General features: G+C 35.5%; 2 long non-coding RNA genes across 6 annotated transcripts in view; one reads left to right on the top strand and one right to left on the bottom strand.

Annotated features, from left to right (window-relative positions):
- Nucleotides 1–18185, top strand: part of LOC135299989 (uncharacterized) — a 180322-nt gene that overhangs the window by 58551 nt on the left and 103586 nt on the right. The window lies entirely within an intron of this gene.
- Nucleotides 6363–7440, bottom strand: LOC135299988 (uncharacterized). Its single transcript, XR_010361839.1, has 3 exons — nucleotides 6942–7440; nucleotides 6557–6788; nucleotides 6363–6478 (listed from the first exon to the last, which is right to left on the bottom strand). It is a non-coding gene; the product is annotated as an uncharacterized LOC135299988 (long non-coding RNA).

The raw sequence follows: 18185 nt of genomic DNA, 5'->3' as shown, positions 1-18185 counted from the left end.
AAGGCTTTATTATAAAGGAGAGATAAAATGCAATGGACTCGTTCAATTTTGTCATGGATTTTTTGAGAAAAGGTTAGCTATGTGTTTTGCTAACTTCATTGATGACAGGATTTATGTGAAATACAAATAATGTAAAAAAATATAGCTGAAGTGAATAAGATCATAAAAGACTAAAGTTAAATAGTTACAGTACAACTGGTACTGTCTAGTAGAATTGAAAGCCTAATGACTTTGAATATATCACTTATATCTGTGGATAATGTTATGGAACTAAGAGATCAGCTGCAGAAGAAATTATAGAAAGGGAAAAGAGCCAGTCAGTGAATTGGATCTAATATTCATTTGAGAGTTGATTAGACAAGTTATAAAGTGGTGGCTGCAAATCAGATTGCTGTAGTTAACACAGGGCCTTAAAAGGAAGTGTTATTTGTATAAGGGCAATTTCATGTTTTCCTTGTGCACTGGAAAAAGCAGCTGTGCATGCCATGCCCAGTATTCACAGACTGGGGTAGGGCACTAAACAGAATAAGAGTGGAGAAGGATCATTTGTATTTAATTCTTTTATTTGCCACATGCTAAAGCAACTAAACAAACAAAACTGCAGGAAAAACAAAACAAAACCAAAAAATTCCCCAAATGCCCCCCACAAACACATTTCTGCAGTCTCCTCAGGCTGTGATGGCAACATGTATTTAAAAAATTTTTAAAAAAGGAATGTATCTAGTTTTTTTAGATAGTAATGGTTACTTAGGAAAGACAAAAAAAAGAGCACGTGCTATGACTTGGGAGTCATCTGAGTACATTTTTTACTTGGAATGCACTTACCTGACATAAGCTGTACCACTTAGGTGTTACTAACTTTTACAGTTTGTTTCTTTCCTTGTTCTCAGTTTTAATTTATTTGACAGGAAATGAAATTTGCCTGTGTGAACCAGATGCAAAATTTACAAAGACAAATCTTGGCAATGTTAGAATAGGTTGCAATTTTGAATGTAATTTTTTTCTCTCTTTTAATACACATGCAGAGAAGAACAAAAAGAAAATTTGTGACTAAGAAAAGGTAGAAGTTGAACTCTCACATTTTTTGTGTTTGTTTGTCTTTCATGTGGAAGCAAAATGGCATGTAGAGTTCTTCCATCTTTGGAGTGTCTTGCAATGTGTTAGTTCTGGAACCCCCCCCACAGAGCCTTTGACTTCAGAAACAGTGCAGCTGAGGGAATTAGGCTGCCCCATGTAAGCTGGAAAGAATCTGAGGATTTAAGGAAATACCATGTTTAGAAGCAAACAGCCTGGACACCTTGAGATCTTTTCTCAGTCTGGATATGTCCTCTCTTTTCTAGTCCATAAAAATGAGGACACTGAAAACTACAGGTCTTGGAACTAGAATCTTGGCTTGAAAAACAGCCCCTGTCTGCTCGGGCTCCTTAATGCAGAGCTAGAGCACACACAGCTCCTCATGTCTGCTGCAGGATGCTGCTCTTGCCTTTACTTCCCTAAATTTAACAGCAGAGGACTGACACCTGCTGATCCAGAACACTCTCCTCAGTTATCCTGTATATAGTTGAGGTTCAACATAATGAAATAGTGACCTTAATTTCATTTGAAGCCCATGACAGTGTTGCAGCCAGATTTAAAACATTTTTCTCAGTTGGTAAATACACACAGCTGAATTGTTCAAAGCCCTGTTCCTTTGAAGATTCGTGTTTGTGCATAGCCTCAGACAATTAATAGTTTTGCTGAAATCAGTGGGACTGCTGACTTTCATCCTGGCAAGGATTGAAGACAATTTCAAATTTCCCACTGACTTCAGTAAGGCCAGACTGTTCTCAAAATATTTTAAGTGCTTCATGCTTGATAATAATAAAAAGGGATGCAAGTCTTGTGACACTAGATGGGCTTTTTGTTGTGAAATTGTGTTTTGGTTTGGTTTCATTTTCTGGAGATATGGTGATATTGTATAGCATTCAAATAAACATACAGAGAGGAAGGCTTTGGTCCAACTTCCATATTTTTGATCTTTTAACTTGTACTGCACCTTGACTGTTGCTTCTGTTTAACATTTTAGCTCTTCATCTTTTGTATAGGAATTTGTTTTCTGGTGTCCCTCTAGTAAAAAATGTGTTCCCCACAAAGGAAAATTGCTCTGACACATTATGGACAAAATGATAACTCAGATTCCTTAATACACAGACCCCTTCTGGTTTATAACACTGTTAATACTATTTATTCTCATTTTATGTCTTCTTCTTCAAGCCAGCCTTGGAGATCAGACTTTTCTAGATTTGAGTTATACCTCATTTATTGAGGTGCCCTTTTTGCTTCATCTCTGAAGCATTACATCTGTTTTGCACATTTACATATCACCTCTGAAATATGCCTTTTACAGTCTGGATTGTTGACCTGATGTCATGTTTAAAACTCCTGAGATAAATAAAACAATACTTCCAATCTAACAAATATGCTTTCCAGGAATAAGACTTATTTTTAAGAGCTGTGGTAAGTCACCTCATTTAGTGACTTATTTGGTATCTTCAAGTCCTCTTTCAGACACGCATCTTTAGTGTAATATGCTGATCATTTATTCTTTGCACATAAATATACTGTAAAATTCTGTTTGAACCATTTTCTAGTACTCTTGTCCACCTTATCAGCCTCAGCTTATGATGTGGAAATTATTGCAGAATTTTGATCAACTAAGAAGTTTTGTGATAGAATTGCTTGCAATATAACTCCTAATATAATTTTGGTCCAAAGGTGAAAGCTAGGTTTTTTGCTTCCAAACTCTGTGCAGCAAGTTGTACATTTTTACCTGACATAATCACTATCTATCTCTGTCCTGTCTCTAGTAATCGCTACAAAGACATGTTGGCTATGCACTAACATTTATCCTCATGCTGCTTTATAAAATGACTGCATGGGCAGTACATTATTTTAGTGTTCAGGGAAGGGAGTTCTATTTATGATTTTCTTCATCAAACACTTCAGCACATGAGCCCACAAGCTTCTGTATGTACCTAATTCAAAATGATAATTAATTGTGCCCATAAATAATTTCTTTCATGCTTTAATCGGAATAATTTGATTCTCCTCCTGCAAAACCTAAGTAACAACTTGTCAGTAATTTTGTGAGTACAATTTTACTTTAGAGTTGTCACACTAGATTGCTGATGCACTCGAAGCAGTCTCAGGTGCTATAATGATGCAGATTCTCTGTTGGAAGACAAAATTGTGCATTTGATTTCCCAATGAATTCCACATGGGAAAATGTTTCTAGCACAAACTAGCTTCCTACTTGTTTGGTTTCTTGAAGTATATCTTGATAAATATTAAACTATGTCCATGGGGATTTATCTTCCTGATCTTTCACTTGGTGGCAATTGTGCTCAAAAGCCACAACACTCATTCTAGGTCCTTAGAAGTGCAGCATTTTGTGTTAACTAAATTTCAACTACTCCTTGTTTTATGTTATTCTTGCTTATAGTAGGCATCTATAAATAGACATTAAAATTAACCACCTGCCTGATAGTCACAATCTAGATAGAACGTTGTCTACTAGCATAGATGAAATAAGGTAGTCAAACACGTAACAGCTACTGTCATTTATCTGCAGTGCAAAACTTTTTCTATTTACAAACCACATTATAAAGTTCAGAGGTTTGATTTGAATTCAGTTGTCTTCTTTTACTGGAGAAGTTATGGAATAACATAGCTTTCTCCTACCATTTTATTGATGGCTGTGGGACATTCTTCTGGCCTGTCTATTTTCTGTCCTATATGTGGCAATAGCAAAGGTCCTGTAGTTGATTTGTCTTTTCTTATTTTTTGAGTCCTGGTAAATTTTAGCTTAAATCTGTGAATTCATCTGTACCAGTGGCGATCAGAATATTAAACCTGTACCTGAACAGTTACACTAGCCTTGCTAATTAAAGTAATTATTTGGCATTAACTCTGAAAACCTGATGTAGTACAATCCTGAGGAACTGTCTTCCATTAAACTATTTTAATGTTTCAGACACTGGGTGTTAGAGTCAATGTTGTTTGACACTTGGTTTCATTTATAAAAGTAAATAAATAATCCTTGCTACCTCTTTAGATCACTTTATTCAAAATTGCAGTTAAGCCTTTTAATCATTATTATAATGCTTCAAGCATCTTCTACATAAGGAATTTCTGGTTGATTTTTAATTAATGTTAAAACATATAATAGCTCTCTTTCCCCCCCCCCCTTTTTTTTTATACTTTTGTTTTCCTTCAATCTCATTGACAGCTCCTATTGTTGGATGAAGCTTGATTCTACCTCTATCAAAAATATTTTGTTCTAAAAATTACACAGCCCTGCACAGTACTGTGCTCAAGTTTTCCAGGTTTTCTTTTTCCCCTGCTAAACATATGGCAGTAGTAGTAGTCACTGCCCTGATGGAAGATGTTAGGCTTCATGAATCTTTCAGTGAGTAAAAACATGAAAAGACTGCTTATAATATTGCATGATTCTTTTAACAAAGCCTATGCTCCCAGGAAGGGGTGCTTGGAGTGCAGCTAGCATTCTGACCATGTGCATACAGGTTCCTTTCCAGCTGCCTCTTCTCCATTTGCATTTCTTTTGCACTGAAAATGCTCTCAGGCACATGGTGTGATTTTTGGGTTGATCCTGTGCAGGGCCAGGAGCTGTACTTTGATAATCTTTTTGTGTCCCTTCCAAGTCAGGATAGTATATGATTCTATGATTTTCTGTAGTGGAAAGAAGCTGTAAGGCTTTTGCAGAATTAGATCTTAATCAGAGTTCTTATTTAGGTACAAGTAGCACTATTTAAGAAAAATAAGAGACAAAAAGAGAGACAGCAGAGAGAAAATTCTAAACCAATTGCATTAGTTCTAATACTCTTATTTAATGCCCATATGGGTAGTGGTGTATAAATATCAGGGTAATAGGTATATTGAAATGCTCTTCATAGACACAAACAAGTCTATTTTAATTATAAATTAACAATTACTCTTTTTAATTTCCCAAATTTTCATGAAGATTTGCGAGTGCTATTTTTTCCTGTTCCTTACAGAACAAGTGCTATTATAGGTTCTAAAGGAAAACCTTCCCCAGAAAATAAGAGATGTTTCCAGTCCCTATACTGAATTTCAGTTTGAGTTAGCAGGATGATGCAATTCCTCAAACAGCACTAAGATCTTTAAATCTTTTAAAGTTGTACATACATGTGATAGGTATACACCATTTGATTTCTATTGGCTCTGGGGAAACGTGCTGCAGGTTTATTGCCTTCACCTAGTTTCTTTTCTGTCATAAAGTATTCTGTGGTTAAAATCAAACTGGAATTATTTTAGCAAATGAAAAGATTGTGGTCTTAATTTTGAGGCAGCAAACTGGGTGAGGAAGAGTAAAAATAAGTAGCAAAATTATCAATATTTACAAGAAGAATTCATCTTGGCTGCCCTGCTATGTTATCCAATGGTGTTGAGATCTGGCTTAGATAAACGTTTAAACTTGGGGATGTTTATTGCCCTTCAATAGTGAGCCCTGAGGTTTTGCTGTGCAATTGTTAAGCTCCCTTTTAGACTGAGTCTGTCTGCCTGGGGTTCTGTCTCATGGATTCTGGGTTATGTCTCCCCACTTCTTCAAAGAGGGATTTATGGCTCTCTCAATTTCGAGCTTTTCATCTGTTATATTCTTTTCCTAGGAATGCAGTTCTGGTGGTTCCATTTTTCTTCTTAGGTGTGTTTCCTCTGAGCAGCAATGGTATGTCAAAGGGGTGATAGCTGAGCCATTCTCCATTAACAGAAACAGAGAATGCAATACTTATCTCAGTAATTTTACTTTGTTAGAATGATTTTAATACATGAATAATACCATATGTACATGGTTAAAACACGATATATAATAAAATGGATAAAACTCACAGCCTTTCCAGGCCATTAATTTTCAGCATGGCCTTAGCTCAAAATGCACTAGTTCAAAATTTATTCCAAGGAGCTGATTGTTGCAGATGGCTGTAGTGGGCAGCAATAATGTATCTAGGATTTTTAAAGTGTCTTTCCATGATGACAAACATTAACAAGCAGATTAATTTGTGGCTTAATTGTAAAAGGTTACCCAAATAGCATGGCCTTCAGAGCTGTCTTTCCAAGTACAGCCTGGTACAGAACAATTATTTTGGCTGGCACACAGGAAGAACTGGAAGCATCCACTCATTTGTTATGCTGGGATCAGCCTGTGGTGATCCTACAACCCTTGCTTAATTAATCCAATTTTGGCTTAAGACTTCTCTTTCTGTTTGGCACAACAAATACAGCTGTGCTGTGAATTTTACTGGAAGCAAACATAACTGTGCTATGCTCTCAGAAGGTTTTCATGCTGAATATTTATTCTTTTGACTCATTTCATAGTTAATATGTGCAGGCACTTGCGACAGGTTGCTACTTGCTGACTGATTGGCACAATTAATTTCTGTGTTCCAGTTGAGCTACAATCCTGAAACACAGTTTGCTCATTCATTATGGGCTATTGCACAGAAATGGGAAAAAAAAAATCTCTCAATTGAAAACTGACCTTTCCATCAGAGACTGTCAGTGCTCTGGCTGAGATTTTTAAATATTCAGGGGCTCTTCTACATATTAATTGGGTAGCAATTTTGAGAAGCATATCCGTTTCTTCAGGAGGAAGAAAGCACAGAACACAATTCCGATTAGTGAATTTGGAGATCCAATTTTTTAATATACAGAGAATTCCAGAGTGTTCTGCTTTTTTGGTATTTTGCCATCTTCTGTAGAGCATTTCACTTCTGTTAAGAAAAAAAGAAGACTAGTTGTTATCTGAGACTCTGTTCTGGGAGAAACAAAGGAGAGAGAATATAGAATTAGAATGATAGAATTATAGAATATAGAATTCAAACAGAAGACTGCTGCCTCCTTGGGATCTGGGTAAGAAATGTCACCAGGAAATTCTCCAGTCTGATGTGATTTATTCTCCATTACTGTTTGTTCAAGTGGACAGTGATGAAGTCACAATAAGAAGTTTGAGGACAATGAATAGAGACCTCAGGGTCTTGGAATGAATAGTTGGGGCATCAGGAGCACAAGCAGTGTTCTCCTCTATCACGTCATTTGCAGGCAATGACAGGGGAAGAAACAGGAACATTGTACAGATGAATACACAGCTTAGAGCCTGTATACCAAGCACCCATAATCCAAGGAGAAATGGTCAGGGACCCAGTACAACAGTTGGAGGCACATGTATCTATGAGGCTGAACAGGATCCAGTCAAGTGTTTTGAAGGAGCTGGTGAAAGTGCTTGTTGAGTCAATTTCCATCATTTACTAGCAGTCCAGGCTATCTGGGAAGGTCCCAGTTGACTGGAGGTTATCCCATGTACAAGAAAGGTTGGAAAGAGAATCCAGAGAGCTGCAGGTCTGCCAGCTGACCTCAGAGCAAAGGAAAGTCATGAAGCAGATAATTGTCTGTGTCATAATGTGGCATGTGCAGAGAATCAGGCCCAACAAGCATGGGTTTATGAAAGGCAAGTCCTGGTCCTTCTTGACTGACCTGATCTCCTTCCATGTCAAGGTTATCTCCTTAAAGGGCTGTGCATGCTGGGATGTAGTCTTTCTGGACTTTAGTAAAACTTTTTGCACTGTCTACTATAGCATTCTGGAGAAACTGGCTGCTTAAGGCTTGGACAGGTGTAATCTTCCTTATATAAAATAGTGGCAGGATGGCTGGGCTGAGGGAGGGGTGGTGAATGGAGTTACATCCTTTTGGCTGCCAGTTGCTGGTGGTGCTTCCCAGGGCTCAGTACTGGGGCCAGTTCTGTTTAACACCTTTAGTGATGACTTGGATGAGGGGATCAAGTACATCCTTAGTTCATAAATGATGCTAAATTGGGTGGGAGTGTTGATCTGTTGAAGGGCAGGATGGCTCTACAGAGGAATCTGGATAGGCTGGATCAATGGGCAGTGGTCAACTGCATGTTTAACAAGGCTGAATGCTGATCCTGCCCTTGTGTCACAACCCCATGCAGTGCTACAGGGAGAGTAGCCCAGTGGAAGAGGACTTGGGGTTGCCTGTCAACAGCTGTCTGTACATGAGCCAGCGTGTGCCCAGGTGGCCAAGAAGGCCAATGGCATCTTGGCTCAGATCAGCAATAGTGTGGCCAGTGGGACCAGGGCAGGGATTGTCCCTCTGTACTCAGCATTGGTGAGGCCACATCTCGTATACTGTGCTCAGTTTTGGGCCCCTCACTACAAGAAGAACATCAAGGTGCTGGAGCATGTCCCAGAGCAGTGAAGGCTCTGAGGTACAAGTTTTATGAGGAGTAACTGGGGGAGCTGAGGGTGTTTAGCCTGGAAAAAAGGAGGCTCAGGGGTGACCTTATGGTGCTCTACAACTGCCTGAGGGGAGGCTGTAACCAGGTGAGGGTCAGTCTCTTCCCCCAGGTATCAAGTGCCAGATCAAGTTATATTATTGGAGGTTTAAGTTGAATGTTAGGAAAAAAATTGTTCACTAAAAGAATGGTCAGGCTTTGGAATAGGCTGCTCTTGGGAGAGGTGGAGTCACTGTCCTTGGAAGTGTTCAAAATCATGTAGATGTGGCACTTGGGGAGTGGCTTAGTTGCAAACATAGCGGCACTATATTAACAGTTGGATATTCTCAGATAACCTAAAATAAACTTGAGGCTTTTCCAGGCATAACAATTCTATTATTCTATGAATATTAAGTACATTTCTTAGGTGTTATGTCATGGTTCTAAACAGGGTTTATTTAAGCACAGTGTTGTGCAAATGCATCTATCTGATTTCTAGGCACAGTGATTAATTTTTCAACCTAGAACATATAATGTTTCTCCTGGTATAATCTATGTTGTTTACAGATTTTACAAAGAAATACAAATGCCAGTTTACAACTACAGCAGTCATGTTTTACTGTTACTTTTTCCATAGACAAAACAGGCATGAAACACTGGAAGACTGTAGGGAAAATAAGTTATCACATGTTATTTGTTCACCACTCTGAATTCAAGTGTCTCTTGTTTCTTAGGAGAGGATGGAGTAGATGGCAGTTGTTTCAAGCACAAGAAATTATCAAATAAGAATTCATTAATTACTTGATGTGAATTCTGAAACCTTGATATCATGAACTATTTATCTTTTGTGGTCTTTATTAATAAGATCTCTCTGTTTTAGTTTGAACTGCTCAGTGTTCTTTAGTGCTACACAGTCCAGTACAAGAACAAAAATCCTATTTAACGGAGTCTGAAGAGTGCAGGGTTTACACATAGTTTTATTTACTCTATGAAAGTATGCCTACTGCAGCTTATTATATGACAGAAACAGACTCAAAACTGTAACAGCTGCAGAAAAAAAAGTTCTGAACGCTGCCTTCATCACTGAAACTGATTTGGTATGTACTATTATGCTTTACATAGTATATATAGTGAGAAGCTTTCCTTCTAATCACTTAGAAGAGTTAATCTCCTTATTACTTGATTGATAAAAAACCTTCAGTGTTTTAATTCACATTTCCCCTATGAATTTAATTAAAGAGGAAATATAATACAGTGACACAGAACATGTAAAGATAATGTAAACAGAAAATTATACCCATCACATGAAACTTAGTCAAGATCAAGCAAAGCATTTGGCAGTGTCATTGTTTAAACAAAAAATATATTTGTAAATGTAGCACAAATGAAATCTCTGCATTGCAACACAACACACTGGGATGTGGATTAGTGTTGTGGTTCTTATTACTGGTTATTAAAGATGATAGAGGTATCCCTTTGCTGGTAAGAGTAGCGCCTAAAAGAAGGAAGTCACTTTGAGCATGTCTTGCTGCTAGTAAGGAGAGGGTTCTTTTTCCATCAGTTATTTTTCATAGTAGCTCACAACTGAAGCATGTCTTGACTATTGCAAAAGTTATGCATTAGTTGGAAAGTGATCAAGGAGAAGAAAGGCTAAAAATGAGTTAGAAGAGAATGGAAAACTAAACTTGAGGGGTACTGAAAAGCATGAAGTATTGATCTCCATCTCTTGACAGTTCTCTCCAGAGAAGAATGGAAACAAGAAAACAAGCAGTGCTAGAAACTATTGTTAAAGTTAGTGGAAGAGTAAAGTGTATAACCTGGGGACTCGACATCCTTCATCTGTTGTAGAAATTATGTGGAGTGAATCTATAAAATGAACCAGTAGCATTGAGGTGGTATTTTTTCCAAGAGATCTTCCACTTAGGAAAGATCCAAAGCACATGTTTTGTAATTAGTAACCATGATTTTTTCCAGTGTCTGAGTGTGGCAAATAGCAGATCTGATAATTATAAAGTAATCCACAGGTCTAACACAAGTGCAAGGCATGCTGAAGGCTAATTGATCATATCCCAATGATGTCACATAATTAGCAGAATTAATTAGACTGTTGAAAACTGTATATGATCATAATAATTAGAAAAATTGATGAGTGTGTTGTGGCAAGGAACAGGTGGGAATTGTGGCTTTTTAAGTCTCTGCCATGAATGGGTTGGAATTTACTTTTTGCCTTCTTACATTGTGTGCTGCCAATCAACTAGAAAGCAGATAGTGGATTAAGAAATCCCTTTCCATGTTGCCAGAGGTTATGCATGGTTTCCGCCTATCTTCTCATTAAAACCACCCATTTAGTATTACAACTGACATTAAAGTGATATTTTGTATTATCACAGTGTAAAATTCAGTTTTGGAAGTTATAGCAGTTAATTTCCTAACCTTCCTTTCACCTTAAAGGATCAACCTCAGGTCATCTCAGATCCTAACAGAAGTGCACACTGAGTAATTTCTTAGTAGCTTCTTATGGAATAGTGATGATATGTCCCTGTTCCTTGCAAGCATGTTTCATCCTCTTAGGCAGGTTGAGTAGCAACACCAAAAGTAGTTCCACCTAGGAGTAACCACCAAGCAGACAAATATTTCCTCCATCTTTTTAGATAAGTGTAGCTACAAGTACTCTTATACTGACTTCAGAAATAAATTTTCATGGTACAAAAGAATCATTTAAGGAATTATTTAAAGTGTTATTCATATCCCTCTTCACTACAACTACATCCTTTTTTCCTTTGACTGCAGGGGATAGAGCACATTGTATAAAAAAAAGCCCTAAGACTGGCTATGTCTTCAATTGTCAGACTTTTCTGTTGGTTTCCTTGCAGTCCCATTCTCTGAGTTTTTTCTCATTTTCAAGAAAGATGGTTAAACTTTTTTCTGTTTAGTGCTCCTTAATGCAGATAAAATTTGGACTTGCTAAAAATATGTCATCTCATTTCCTGGGTTCTTTTATCTCTGAATTTTCATTTATCATGTTCCCATTTTTTTTAATTACATGTATTAATTTTCTGCCTACTCCCTTGACTTTTAAAAATATATCTCTGCTTTTCTCTCTCCATTTTCCTATATTCTTTCTCCATTTCAATTGCTAAATAACATTAGCAATAGAAATATGCATTTTTCTGCATCACATATCTTGCTGTAAAGACCAAAAAAATCCTCAAAATGCTTATGACATAATTTTGAAATATATTTGGAAAGAGCAATTATTGTACTGTTTTGGATTATGCACATATGTTACTAAGCATGTAACTTATACGAATTCATGTGATGAGCCACATTTCTGAAGGTTAGTAGGACATTTTTTTTAATTTGGAGTAAACAAATGCATGAATGAAATGGCAAAATTTGCAACTAGTTTGGTAGCAACTGCCCCCAAAACAGAAATAGTTTTTCAAAAGTTCTTGACAAGCTTTTTTTATAGAAGAAGAGAAAATGCAAAATGTGTCAGCCTCTGTTGATCTGAGCTATGTGTCTTTGTAGCCACTAACACAAAGCCATCACCAGTGGGAGGGTTCTTTGAAAATATGTACTGTATCCTAAAAAAAGGCATCTCATTCCTTGCCTTTTGATTGGTTGCTTTTGATGTGACTTGGAATTTTGTGTGATCCCACTCCTGGCTAGAATCTAATGGGAGACTTCTCTTAGGAGCAAAAACCACTTTGCAATTCTGTGGTAATAGAACTACAGTGCAGAAGTTAAGAAACAACAACCAACCAACCAAAATAGCCTCAAAACTCCCACTGAAATTTTTAAATAGTTATTGGAATTTTTTCACGTGGCTGTTAAGAATAAATTCATTCAGTTCAGAATTTTCAGAACAATAAAACTGTGGTGATTTATAGTGGAGGTGTTCACATATGATATATTACATGAACCTTGAGCATTTTTATTGGATGTCTACAACTGTTTGGCCCTATAATGCTTCTACAAATGGCACTTTGGATTATATAACTTTTTAATGTAAATTGAAGAATTAACACTATCATTTTTCATTTTGTGGCTAATTTTATTGATTATAGACAAGTGGTTAGTCACTCATTATTTGCTGTGTCATATTGAGCTACCACTAATAATTTTTTTGATAGTCTTTAGTTTAAACTTTGTTTTAGTCTTTAATTAAAACTTTGATAGTTTTAACTTTTCAGACTAATGATGATTCAAAGCTAATTGTTGTCCTTACTTTTGCTTTCAAAGGCTGTGCTCTGTAGTCCTGTGCTAACGTCAGGTATAGCTCAAATGAACAAAACTGACGTTGCAGAGGCCAAGATAATCTTTTTTGCAGAGTATTATGCGTTTGGTAGGGATATTTTTAATTATAGTAAAGAGACTACCTGGCAATATTTTAAAGTTTTAGATATGAGTCTATATAATCTTTTCCACACTGTAGCATATGGTAGATTTTTGCTGGCTTGGAGGCTTTATTTTTTTTTATTTATTGTGGGAACAGGGGGAGACAGGCATATTTTTTTCCCCTTTCTCTAGTTTATATGATAATTTTTGGTGGTAACTAAAGAAAATAATTAAACACAGATAAAATATGCAATAACTAAAGCAAAATGGTGAGCAGTAACAACAAATTGATCTAAGGCTTGGATAGCTTCCTCTTGGTATTTGTTAAACATTGTGTTCTCTGTTTTTGCTTCTTCAATCTTTAGTTGCACCCCAAAAAAAAGAAAACAGTAATAAGTTATAAAACGAAGTGGGTAGTTGTGTGCTGTATATGAAATTGCTGAATGCTGTAGATGCCACTCAAAGGGTAAATTTCTATCCTCCACAGACAAAGCTCTTGTAAAGGAACCTGGGAGACATTTCCTTGTAAGGTTTAATTGAGTTTCCTTGCATAAAACAAATTCAATTTAAATACTCTAATTGAATAACAGAGGATTGAAACAGGGCTAACAGAGGCGTGTTTCTTTTGTTATAAAGAGAAAGAATTTAATCCTTTGCATGATTAAAACACAGAGTTCACAGCTGATATCAAACTCTGAATTGCAATCATAGCTACATTGTCTATCTCAACTATATTCTTATTTGATTTATACACCTGCAGTTCTGCAAAAAGTAATTTAAAAAAATAAACAATTACCACCATCTATGGCTAAGTCCAAATATGGCTCCTAATACATCTTAACTTTAAAAAAAAAGACTATTTGAAAGGATATTAGAAGTAGGACATCAAAATTCAGTATTTGGAAGCTGTTCCTTCTCTGGATTTCTTACAAAAATATTTTCTTATCTTGCTTTTTCAGAATAATACAAGGAGAGTTCTGCCCACCTTTCAGAAAAATTTATTGACTTCAGTTCATTTTTCTGTATGGTACAGGATATTCACCTCTGAAAGTTGACAGTGTTTCTTGTTAACTTGATATTAATTACATTTTGAAGAGAAAAAACACTAGGCTAAAAATTGAGTTGTGTGTGTATTATCCCAGGAGATGCATTTATCATTAAATTAAGAGTGAGCAGTATCAGAATTTCATTGTGAAAGAACCTTAGGAAATTCTAAAAATTGGCTGATCGATAGCCTAGATAGCTTTCTATAAATGTTCATCAAAGCTTTTTCTGATTTTCAATTTTTTGGTAACTTAAAACTATAGCAGCTGGAAAAAAGAATAAAGAGTAGAGTATGAAATTACATTGACATACTTAACCTAAAAAGAATGCATTTAATAAAATAAGAAGTAATAAAAGGAGTGAAAAAAGGAAGAACAGCATGCGTGAAATATTTGAGAATTCAAACTTGTCAAAAGCTTTTTGAAGATCCAGATTAGTTATATCAGTTAATCTAAGTTTGTTAACACCTTCAAAGTGATATGATAGGCAGTAGTCCTCCCAAAAATCTATAAAAGCCATGTGGAGTTTTATCAAATATTTCATACTTATCTACCATCAATTAATTCTGGAATAGTAATTCTTACTAATTTTCCTGTTGGCTATCCAATTTGCTATTCTCTATTTCCCTAAATCTTTGCATGAGTCCTTTCTCAAGAGTTTTATCTCTTTCATTCTGCTTTTTTATTCTTCTAGACACAGAGTCTTAGAGCAATAATTTATATGCTCCAGTTAGTAACTCAACAACTTCATACTAGACTTCCCTCACTCTTGAACGAATTGTCTGGTCCTGACAACTGTTACTGTTCATTTTATTAATTTGTGCTAAAATATCTTCTATTGATGCTTCTTAAAAAAATAGTTTCTCAATCTCATGCCTTGTGAAGAAGGGAACCTTCCTGACCTTCTCCATAGTGAACAGTGATGAAAGGATTCCCTTGTGATTTCTGCAGTGGTCTTCCCTTTCTTTAGTCTGGCTTTTGTGCTTTGATAATCTGCTGGCCCCACTGACACTACGGTCATCCTATTTCTGTGCTTGAAAACATTTTATTTTATGCCTTTTTCATGTTTCACCTCTAAGTATCATCTCCTTTACCATAGTTTTATATTTATTTTGCTATATCTGTTTTATTTTTTGTCATATAAAATTGAATGACAATTTTATTATTTTTGAACATTTCTTTAATGTGCTGGATTTTAAAATTACTTTGGTTATTGTTTTATTGTGGACAAATCTTCATTCAAAGATTCTGGTGTATCATCGTCACTGTGTAACTGTTACCCCAACAGATATCTGAAAGTTTCATGTCACCCTCAAAATCTGTGAAATGGAAATTTGGAGAAACTGAATAACCAAGAATCTGTCAGAGATGTGCATGAATCAGCAACCCCACATCTTAATATGGGTCACCAAGATGTACACAATTGGAACTTCTAAATTTTTTCAAATTTTAAAAATAGATGGGTACTGAACAGAACTATTTCTGGTTTGTACTTCCAGGTAGTTTTTATTATGCATGACTTTTTCCTTTTATTTCAATTTATCTGTAATACGTCAGTTCTTGGTACAATTTTTATCTTTATAATGAGCCATACCCTTAAGTTCTTGTCCAGATATGGCTCCTTGTACCTATTATTTTGTATTATGACGTCTGACATGACTTATTTAATCTGTCTATAATACTTAATTTCAGGGGTATTCTAAAATCCAAGTCTTCTCAGTACAGATACTGTTTTACAATATAAAGATTTAGGATCTTATAGATCTATCTTTAGATAGGAGTAGAAATTATGAGCAGTGTAAATTTCCAATGTATTTTGGGGCGTTCTTGTTGAAATACTTTTTTTTAGTGCTGTTTTCTGTGGGCATATTTACATTGTTTTATTCTATGTTTGCAGATGGTACTCTGTAAGATATCTACAGTTATCTTTCTAATGCAAATGATGATTGTAAAAGTAAAGAATTTAACGATATAAAAATGAAAAACATCATAGTAACTGAAGATAACAGTGTTTTAACGTATATATCTTCTTGACACTTAAATGTGCATGATTCTCTCATTTAATTTTCATTTTGTAGCTAAGTTAAATTGATTCTAAATTGATGCTATGAAAAATGGAATTACCTCTTCTTTTCCTCCTTTTTTTATAGCACAAAGTAAGAGTTTTATCCATGAGGAAAGTACCATTGCTATTATAATTTATTTGTTTAGATTTATGACAAAGGTAAAGGTCTCTCACATGCTTTAGGCATCATTGTAAAATTACTTTTCAGGAAATTAAAAAAAATATATAAATCAGAAGTTTTTACCACATATACAGCCCAACCAATCAAAGCCAGTAAAGATGATGATGTTTGCCAGTGGTTGCTCACAACAATGCATTTGTTTGCAGGATCAATATTGTAAATTATACATTTTAGAGCACTCCTTTCCCAGATGTCTCTGTATTTTTTGCAGTATTTCTGAATCAGAATGGAATTTCAAAGTAGCCTCAATACTTACCTGCTGGGTTTGGTTGGTTTTTTTTGGTTTTTTTTTTGGTTTTTTTTGTTGTTTTTTTTTTGTTTGTTTTTTTGTTTTTGTTTTTTTTTTTAAATTGCAATGTTCTCAGTTAATGAACTACGAAGAATGAATTGCAGCAAGTGGGCTCTCAACAAATGTAATTGCAATCTCAGTAACTAGAACCTTAGGGACACAGAAAGGACAAAGGAATTATATTCAGTGCAAGAGAGAATAACTAGGAAATGTGAAAAGAAGCTCCCACATAAATACAGTAGAGAGTATGCCGTGGCTAGATTTTAGTTGGTATGTGTAGAAATACCTGGGAATTTTGCCTGTGGTTACACCACATATGAATTATTGACTCTTTCTGAACTTGCGAAATAAAACATTTGTAGTTTAACCTTTTCTATATAAGTATGACTAGAGGCTGTCATATATACCTGCTTCTAGTCCTATACAAAAATAAATGGGCAATTAAAAGTAATTTATGTGGAAAAAAATCCTCTATGGGACTGAAAGAGAAACCCTTGACTGATCAATACCCTGGTCTGTTTCTTGAGCTAAAGGTAAAGCTCTGCACAAGCACAGTCTGCAGGAAATCTTTCACGCTTGATCTGCTGTTCATTTCTTATCCAGTCCTAGTCTGCTATTATTTTCAACCAGTGTTCTTGGGTTAAGATCAGCATTGATTTCCATTTTTTGCACTTCCATCAAATGTGTATGGAGTGCTCCACATAAAAAAATTTGCCCTGAATTTCATCTTTCAATGGAACTTTTTTATGGGCTAGATATAACATGACTCACTTTTCCCATATCACAAGCCTTAAATAAAATCAAATGGTTTGGGGATATTGATATGCAGAAAGGATTTTTTCTTTTCTTCATTCCATCCTTAAGATGAGAAACTAACCTTTTCTATTTCCTATGGAAATTGCTTCATGTTTATTTTCCTAGTTTATTTTCCTAGTCACAAGAATCTGTTGTTTCTTGGTTTTGTTTTTGGTTTTTTTTCATTTTTGTGGGGGAGGAAATCATTAAATGCCTTAAATAAAAAGTAGCAATCATAAACCAGTAAACAAAAACCTAGTTTTATTTTACTTGACCTTCATGTAATAAAGACAAGACAGTTTTCACAACTAATACTCAATAGGAATTTCCACACCCCACCCAAAAAATGCCAACTTATGGTTAGCTCTACCTGAACCAAACATGATAAATACAAGGCAATTTAGCAAAATGTAATCCACTTTGGGTAACCTTTCTTTCAAGGTGTATGCCCTTGTATTCATTGACTGGTTTTGACACTCAAGAAGAGAAGAAGGGAAATAGAAGTGAAGAGCACAATACCTTCAGGTCTGACCTTTAGGAAGTACAGTCCATACCAATTTTAAAACCATATTAAAAGACAGTTCTTAAAATATGCAGCTGCTAGCTGAACAAGTCTGCTGGATGATAGAGCATATGACAGAAAAATCATCAGTATTAAAATTTTCATTTGTTTAACACATTTTACAGTCACTTCTTTCCAAATTTATGCTCATAGGAAACTTAGCTAGTTCTGGGATGCAAGGAAGAATGTAAAGTCATAAAGCTCTCAGGTAAAGAAAAATTACCCTGGAGACATTAAAAATGAAGTCTGTGTATTGTGTTGGAATTTAGTTGCCATTACCATGATATTGGAAGGATGGAGCATAAGAAAGTGTGATGAACTGCTGCTGAAATGCACCTGACTTTGGCATCATAGTATTTCACAAACACTGATTTCCCTTAGATAACAGTGTATTTTGACACCCAAGAGAAACTAAGTATATAAATGAAGGGGAAAAAATATACAGTAAGAAAAAGTAAGTAGTAAATACATAAACTCTAGACATTTAGTGAACAACAGTGTTTTATACTTGTGGCTTTATATTTGCCCCTTTAATTGATATATTACTAGCTTGAACTGAATAATTAGGGAGTGCAGAACTTTGCTTTGTAGTTCCAGCCTGAAG

The sequence above is a fragment of the Passer domesticus genome, chromosome 4 (genome assembly GCF_036417665.1).
Source record: "Passer domesticus isolate bPasDom1 chromosome 4, bPasDom1.hap1, whole genome shotgun sequence".
Taxonomy (NCBI): Eukaryota; Metazoa; Chordata; class Aves; order Passeriformes; family Passeridae; genus Passer; species Passer domesticus.
Note: the sequence above shows the minus strand (reverse complement) of the source record. Positions and strands in the feature narration are given on the sequence as shown.